The sequence below is a fragment of the Mesoplodon densirostris genome, chromosome 17 (genome assembly GCF_025265405.1).
Source record: "Mesoplodon densirostris isolate mMesDen1 chromosome 17, mMesDen1 primary haplotype, whole genome shotgun sequence".
Lineage (NCBI taxonomy): Eukaryota > Metazoa > Chordata > Mammalia > Artiodactyla > Ziphiidae > Mesoplodon > Mesoplodon densirostris.
This window is the reverse complement of record NC_082677.1, coordinates 57,665,797-57,675,348: the sequence shown is the minus strand read 5'-3', so window position 1 is coordinate 57,675,348 and position 9,552 is coordinate 57,665,797.

Genomic DNA, 9,552 nt, shown 5'->3' with positions numbered 1-9,552 from the left:
ATGCAAAATCTATAGATACATGGGTAATGATACTACAGTGTTAAACAGTACCTGTACCTGAGTACCTGTAGATTTTTCAAAACCTTGAAATCATTTTCCTGCTAATTCTCAGACCATGTACTTTGGACAATTATTAACATATGCTTTTCACAAGATAACGCTGGAGTATTTTAGGTCCCAATCCTTAGAATTTCAACATAAAACCTAATACTTTATTTTTAACAGTTCTTTGAGACACTTAATTGGGAAACATAATTCTTAGAGCATACAAGGTACATCCTTGGCCTGGGCTCCAGGACACATAAACTCGTAGTGTCAAGTCAGCTACCCGTAATCTGTGTGACTTTGGAGAGACAGCCTGATCTCTGTGAGAGATTTTTTAGCCCCTGCCTGAGGAAGCAGTTTGCTCCACTCCCTGTTTACACAGGTCTGCCTTCCCCCTCACCACCTGCCATTTGCCAGACTCCAGGCCATAGTACTTCAGCTCACATCAGGATTTGCAGTTATCCGATGTCTTGCTTTTAGGCCTTTATACCTGCTATCAAGGGAAGTTTTTTTAAAATTAATTTTCATTGGAATATAGTTGATTTACAGTGTTGTGTTATCTTCTGCTGTACAGCAAAGTGAACCAGTTATACATATACATATATCCACTCTTTTTTAGATTCTTTTCTGATATAGGTCATTACAGAGTATTGAGTGGCGTTCCCTGTGCTATACAGTAGGTCCTTATTAGTTATCTATTTCATATATACAGGGAAGGTTTTTGTTTGTTTGTTTGTTTGTTTGTTTGTTTGTTTTTTGTGGTACGTGGGCCTCTCACTGCCGTGGCCTCTCCCGCCGCGGAGCACAGGCTCCGGACGCGCAGGCTCAGCGGCCGTGGCTCACGGGCCCAGCCGCTCCGCGGCACGTGGGATCCTCCCGGACCGGGGCACGAACCCGCGCTCCCTGCATCAGCAGGCGGACTCCCAACCACTGCGTCACCTGGGAAGCCCCAGGGAAGGTTTTGAAGCAAGATCCTAGAAAGAGTTCTGTCCATGTTATAGAACTTTCACCTACATAGTCCAATGATTTCCTAATTCAGCTCTTTAAATTTTTTTGTTTCTAAGTCCCAAGAAATCACAGTTTTTGGAAATAAAAGTGTCAACGTGGAATAGAATTACAACTATGCCTGTGTAAATAAGAGTACCAATTCCTTCCATTTACATGGTGATTTAGACATAACCAAAACTCTGATGTATATTGTCTCATTTTCTCCACAATGACGCTGTGAGACAGAGGTGTTATTATTTCTCTTTTTATTTTTTTGCTGAAATTGATCTTAGTTTGTGACATTGCCAGAGGCTTCTCATTCTAAATTCAGTACTCCTTTTGTTAATCATTTGCATAAATAATTAGTAATATACTAATTAATATTAATGTAGTCCTGGATAAAAATAAAAGCTTCTCATTTTTCACAATTAAAATGTAGTAATGTAGTTACTATTAACTACAACCTTTCACCTCAATTCTTTTATACCAGGGGCATTTGTAACATGAGAACTCATAACTATTACCTTAGCTACAGTGCCAAAAAAAGATATAAGAAAGTCCCTCTGAGACTACAGTTGCAGAAATAATAGAAAATGTTTTTTTCTGTTTTGACCATGTTCTCCATTTTTGTAGATGCAGATAATTATTATATGCCCTAGACAATGAGTAGCCCCTCCAATGCTATTGGGTTGGGGGGTGGGGGAATGGAGTAAATCATGTTTTTCCCTTCTCTTGCAAAATTTATTTTAATTTGCTTTCTCATGAGGAAAATTTTAAAAGTTTATTTTTTATATATGCTGAATAAAACAATAGATAGTCTAAGTCTTACTTTATTGGGTTTTTTTTTTTTTTTTGCGTAGAAGTAAGGACAGATGTCTGTATTCTGAGAAACTGTCTCTGATTTGGTTGAGTTAGAGGTGAGTATCAAAAATTGAGGGAATTCATCCTAATTTTAAAGTTCAGGTGATTAAACTTAAATACATGTAATGCTAGTCATTCTTAATTGAGAGTTGATTTTTATCAATCAGAGTTTTCATAACTTTCAACAGATAAAAATAAAGCCTAATTTAGTATGAACTAATAAATTATCTTGTGATCCTTTAGACCATAGAAACACAGAACTGTATTAAAAGTTGAATGTGTTCTAGAAAAAATAATGTTATCACAGTTAAAATTAATTTATGAAATAACCAAAACCTCATGGAAAGATAATTTGTAAACTAATGTTGGATATGCATTCAACTTTCTAGTTCTCATGAGTCATGTCTTAGCTAAGTGTTCAGTCCTCAGAGAGGTTTTCTCTGAACCACCCTATCTAAGAAATTCACTATATTCTCCCCAAATCAAGCTCCAACATTTTCCTTTATAGACCTCATTACTACCTTAAATTATCCTATTTTTACTTTATCAAATATAATAGTCTATCTTTTCCCTTACTACAATATAAGCCAAACCACAATATGGACACAACTTATCTTTCCAGGATTTTATCCCAACATCCTTTATAGAAATCATGCTTTACAGCCAAACTGGAATATTGCTTGCTTCTTAAATAGATACATATTCTCTTACACATCCCCCATGCTGTCCTCTCCACCTGTGTATTCCCTTTCATCTCTCACTATGAGAACTATTTAATTTCCAATGCTCATATCAGCTTCGTGTCCTCCTTTATTCATTTTTGATTATTCAGCTGCATGTAACTTCTTTGTCTTTTGAATAATCATTGCATTTTGAATTTCTTTTGGAATGTATCTCCCTACACATTATATTATGACTTTTGTATATTTGCCTAATAATTACGAATTTATAAGGTACTTGATGTCAAATACTATGCTTAATTCCCTTTGTATTTTCTGCTATTTACATTGGTCATAGTGCTCAAAAATATTTCTCCAGTTAAATGGCAACTTCACTTGGCTACTAACAAGTTCAAAGTGTTACTTTCTCTTTCTTTTTCTTTCTTCTCTTTCTATAGATATAGATTTAGATAGATATAGGTAGATAGATGATAGATAGATAGATAGATAAAATTTCCCTTGCTGAAAGAGATGACAGTCAAAACTTTGGAGTTCACTATAACAACTTCGTGAAAAAAAAAAAAAGAGACACAATTAGAGAGTTTATGTATCTTCTTTTTCCTTCCTAACCAGAAAAAAATATTGAATGCACACATATAGTCTAATAATAACACATGTATAATTTTTTTTTTTTGGCCACTTGGCATGTGGGATCTTAGTTCCCTGACCAGGAATGGAACCCGCCCCCCCTGCATTGGAAGTGCCAAGTCTTAACCACTGTTCTGCCCAGAAAGTCCCATAACACAAGTCTAATTATCCTTAAGTTAATATGCAGTAATATATTTCCACTATCTAATCTTAATAAAATATAAAGAAATGACATTTTTGGCAAGTTTACAGTTCTCTGTATTGTAAATTATACAACCAAATGTTCATTTTTACTTGGTTTAATTCTCTATATTAAGATACCTCAGGAAAATTAACAGGAAAAAGGTCTATTGGATCATATTCTTGAGCCTTAAAATTATGAAGTGATCAAAATGGAAATTATTCAGCTGGAGAGAGTCCATTATTAGAGAATTCATCAAAGACTTACAACTTTGGTTTTTATTGATATATTTCCTAGTGATTTTTTTTTTGGACCGAAGTATTCATTGTAGTGTTGACTTGGAAGAATAATGAGTTTTTTTTTCTGGAAAATAATCCTTTAAGGTACTCTTTTATAGTTTCCTAAAAATCCAAAATTATTTAAAACAGCTAACTGAAAACTCCTATCATGGGTTGGTGTTAAACTCGACATAAAGGGAACTGTGAATAAAGAAAGACTTGGTTTCCCTGTTCATGGGCAAGATCAACAAGAACTCAATGTTAAAAATTTACCATTATTATCATCAATTTACCATCATCACCAGCTTTTAACAATTTGTGAAGCTTAGTTAACAATTTTAATATTCAGAAGATTAACCCAATTTCCTTAAGAACAACTTTAAAGATACTATTCTTGTTAATGTCTTCATTTTATAAATAAACATTTCCATCATAAAATTTCTTTCAATGATGAGTATAAACATCATAAAACACAAATTTAAATGTACAGTTTCTGAAAAACTTCTTAGACCAAAATGTGTTGAACATAGAACTTGCAAGAAATGGGCCTGAATAGTTACTTCTAAAAATAGTTTTTACATATAATGGGTGATGTCATTTTACCGATATGTGAATATTAGTTTCCCAAAGAACTCAGAATATATAATATATAATTTTGTATCAATATAAAGTATTTTAAGAAATATATTGTCCTTTAAATATATATATATATATATATATATATGAATCTATATACACATATACATATCCTAATTCTTTAGAGTGCTTTGAAGCAAAAAACAATTTACATTTTATGCAAGTCCACTACAGTATTTTGCAGGCCTTTTATATGGTATTTTGTGAAAGGAATTGGAATTGACAGCAACCATAAAGAAAAGAAATCTCCATATAATAGGCATTCACAATATTTAACCACTGAATCCAAGGAATTTGAAAAAATGCATTGTCCTTTCTTAGCTCAATTATTTCTCTCTCCACCTCCTACAGAGGCAGAAGTCTAAATGACAGTTAATTTGCTACTTTTCCATTTGACAATATAGTCTTCACTGAATAAATGAAAAATACTATCCAACTTTGAACTGACAGAAGAATCCAGTATGACATTTCATTCAGGGAAAGTAATTGAACATTAGTAATAAGTTTCAGGAATTATATTTTATTCATCAATTAAATATCAATTAATATCAATTATTCATCAATTAATTAATTATAACATGAAAACATTTCATTAGTATACTTAGATTATAGTTAGACTTATATTTACAAATATTTGAAATGATTGCTTGTACAGCAATGACAGAGACATGAATATCCACAGATTTACATATGTTTTGTATATCAATATATTTAAAATAGATATACTGTTTTAATATCTGTACATTTGCATGAAATAAAAATTATATTATATTGGAATTAGTACTTATGCTGAATAATATAAGTATATATATTTTCATCTAACATATTACATGCAGATATGTCACCATTTTAGGGCAAACTAGCTGGATTTGAGAGGAAGTGTGCCATTTTCTTTTTTATTGATGTACCTACAAGAAATAGATTAATGCAGGTCAAATTAAAAGGCATATTTATTCATTGTCTTTACATTTCAGATATATATTTAACTTAAATTTAGATTTCATGAAAAATCACATGGTAAAGAATATGTGGAACACATTATAATTTTTTGCTTCTAAAATTTCTCACGTTTTCCCTTAGCTGTCCTACCAACAGTTCCATCTAACTTTCTCTAAGAGTCCACACTTTATTGTGTTTTTCCTAAACTTGCTTATATATGGATGTATTAAATGTGGGTTTTAAAAATTTTTCTCCGTGGAACTCTATAATTACAACAATATCTCTGGGTTATCAATTATGATAGCTGCACACAAGGCCACTGCCATTTCCTCTCTCTTTCTACCATCCTTATATATGTCTCTGTATGCATCCTCACTAATAAAAGTGCCCCTCTTTCTTCTTTTAGACAGTTGTACTTTTCCTTAGTCCTTGATTTATCACTACTACCAGCTCAAAAACCTTCCCCAGACTATTCATCTCTTCATTTAGTTCTTGCTACGCACCTGAAAAATGTGACATATACAGAGTAAAGAATAGAGCCTTCAAAACTTGGAAAGTTTAAATCTGATTCTGATATTCATGATCTCTTTAGCCCTGAACCATTACCTTTAGTGTGAAAAACCATTTTTCCTTATCTATAAAATTTATTATGTAGAAGTTGCCATTAACATAATGAAATACCTGGATAGAGTTTTATTTTATTAAGGAAGGAAAGAAGGAAGGAAGGAAGGAAGGAAGGAAAGGAGGTAGATAAGAAGGAAGAAGCAAAGAAAGAAACCAGGAAAATAAAAAAATGTGTAAACAAAAATAAAATAGGAAATCATTGTCTCTCTTTAGATCTCTGTGTTAATAAAAAACGAGTAGGCAATTTAAATGTTTATTTTACAGTTGAGATAACAAATATTCTCTACCAATTTTTCAAAATAAGTGAACCTAGCTGGCCTTTTCCTCAATTAATAAAAAATTCAGTTCACTTTTAAGTACATTTTCAATGCCTTTACTGACTGATTTTCATGCCTATTAGATTTCTATTATTTTTCTGACTTTTAAAAATAAGCTGAGCTCTCTTCCTCAATTCATTCTCATAACAATGATTATCAGATCATATTAGCTCTTCATTAGAATCAGATGCTGGGCTAGGTTAAATATCGAGTTTGCATTCAAGGAGCTCACATTCTAATAGAGAGACAAAGTGATTAAAAATAAATTAATAATTCAATGTAAAGTGGAGAATCATTGTAAAATTTTATCTAGCCCTGATGGCATGATGAGATTTGATTATTAGGTATATTACTTGTTGTAGCAATGTCTGAAATAGATCAGATACCAGGGGAAATAAAGAGAATTATTTCGGACTATGTTATAGCAGTTTCTACCAGTAGTGGCACTGGCCTGCACTAAGACAGATATGGGAATTCTTTGGATTGAATTGATTAGGGAACTGTTAAGATAAAATCAATAGAATTTGGTAGAATATTTGAATATGAGGGTCGTAAAAGAGGAACTTCCAGATTTCTGGCTACCATAATGGCCATTCAACCCCATATGAAATATAAGAAAAGGAAGAGATTTATTTATTTTGAAGGATAGACAATGAAATCAATTTTGAACGTTAAAATTTTTTTTGACTGCACAGCATGCAAGTGGAGATATCCTGAGGAAAATTAAATGGAGCCATGTCAACTTAAGAAAGTAGTTTAGATCTATTAAAAAAATCTAGGAATTCTGATCCAGTCACATTTAAATTTGTGCTTTGTTTGATATATAGCTCTTAACCTCACAGTGCTTCAGTTGGTTCATTTAAATCCTAGCAACCTAATGGAGAAAGAATATTAATTTTATTAATACAATTAAAGTGCTTAAATAATTCTTGCAATGTATGTGTCCAATGAATGTTAGCTAAAACAAAGAACAAAAAAGTGATGTCTTTATTTACGTATCATCTGGAGTGAAACTTTGTCTTAACTAAGTTGTTCTGGAACCAGATGGTTTTAAAGGAAGGTGCTGCAGCTTGTAAGGAGGAGATTAAAAAATTATCATAAATTTAGATGTCCTGTGAGAAGGCCAAATCCCAGATTCAACTGATGGGCAAGCGTTACACAGTAATGACTGTCTACGATTTGCTCAAAATTATTCAGCAAGTGAACTGAAGACCAAATAGTCCATTTGATTCAAAGTCTATCCTACCATACTTTAAAGAAAATTTTGGTTATTTATTATTGTAACCATCTAAAACTCATGAACCAGCAGGTTTATCAAACCTAAATATTCTTGGACTCTATTCTGTTCCATTGACCTCTATGTCTATCTTATGCCTATCCCACACTGTCTTGAATATTTGTAGCTTTAAAGGTACCTAGTTTTAATTTTCTTAAAAATACAAAAAAAGGACATTATATGTACTCCACCCAATTTAAGTTATATCTGAAAATAATACACATGGCAGAACCCAACTCATCATTCCCTTAAATAACACAAATTTGTTGGTCTTTGTAATGTATGGAATCATGTGGCCACAGTGGAAAATTCTGGAATATTCCTGTCTTATTAAGTCTGAATAAGATATTAATGTCACCAGGTGACAGGAAAAGTTGACAAGTGAGAACCAAAATATAAGTTATATTTGCCATTCCAGTATTCATTTCAAATATATTTTTAACACTTAATACATGTCACACATAGCTTTGGAGAACCTGCAGAGAACAGGAAGAAAATGTCTCTGATTCATGGAGATTAAAATCTAGTAGTAGAGGGCTTCCCTAGTGGAGCAGTGGTTGAGAGTCCACCTGCCGATGCCAGGGACACGGGTTCGTGCCCCGGTCTGGGAAGATCCCACATGCTGCGGAGCAGCTGGGCCCGTGAGCCATGGCCGCTGAGCCTGTGCATCCGGAGCCTGTACTCCGCAACGGGAGAGGCCACAACAGTGAGAGGCCACAACAGTGAGAAGCCCGCGTACGGCAAAAAAAAAAAAAAAAAAAAAAAAGTGTCTCGTATATGGCTGCAGGTTAATGTTGGCAGACAAGGAGAAATTGGATGCTTGGGCTTCTTTACGGCATGGTAGCTGCATATAAGGTGAGGGTCTCAGGAGTCAGGAAGTGGAAACTACCAGTTTCTTTTAGCCTCCTTCTGGAAATTGGCACAATATCATTTCCACCATACACTCTTGGTTATGTGTGCGGAGCCCAGATTTAGGGGAGAGACGTAGACTCTATTTCTCAATGTTAGGAGTAACATAGAATTTGGGGGCCACATTCTCTCTTTTGGCAACTGATTATTTACATTCTTCCCATGTGCAATATATACTCACCTTGCCCAAGAACCCCCAGACGTTTCATCCCCTTTCAGCATCAGGAACAAGATTGAGCAGTTAAGTTTCATCATTTAAATCATGTATAGCTGTGGATGAGTGTCTCAGGTGCTGTTCCTTGGTTCCATTCCTCAAACACAGCTCTCCTTGACATGAATCCATAGGAAATAAAGAGGTACCTTCTCTGCTCCCACATACTTAACATGCAAGGCTGGATAGGCATGGGATAACTGCAGAAGTCATTGAAGGGGGTGAGGTAAATAGGAGGCACAGAGGATTATAATAATAATCTTTAAATCCAGCTGGGAACATATTGTTAATTCATTGATTGGATCGCAGTGCTATTTCTGGCTTGAGGCTTCTCTCTTTGGGGTCTTGGTCCTGCTCTCTGAAACATCCTTCCCTCTCCATCAAATGTACTTCACGTTTGCAGCTGAGTAGTTCTCTCAAGACTGCTTCCTGCCCATAAAATTTCAGAAGTCCAAAGCCTTGCTTTTATTTTTTACTATTTCTCTTCCTTTCAGTTCAATATGGTGGTGCTTCCACCAGAACAACTCTGTAGGCTTTCTATGAATTTTATTGGTGTTTACTCCATTATGTAGAAGCCACAACCACAAATCTCACTGAGATAAGCTTTACTTGAGTTCCTCGTGAGGCTACTAGAAAGGGGGTTCTCATGCACTTGCATTCAGATGTGACTGGAGCTGAAACAGCAGGTGGGCTGCTGGGGACTGGCCATGTCTCTCTCCTTGTATACTCAGTGCCTCCTCAATGTTACCTTTCCACATGGGCTGATTTGAGTTTTGCTACATTATAGTGGCTGGGTTACAAGAATAAATATCCCAAGAGAACCGTGTAGAATTTTTTGACCTAGCCTTGGAAGTCACATACCATTGTTTCTGTCATAGATATAAGGTTTGTTGCATTCAAGAGAAAAGAGTATAGACCCTACCTCTTGATAAGAGGATTGTCAAAGTCACATTGTAAGAAGAGCATGTGGAATAAAGCATA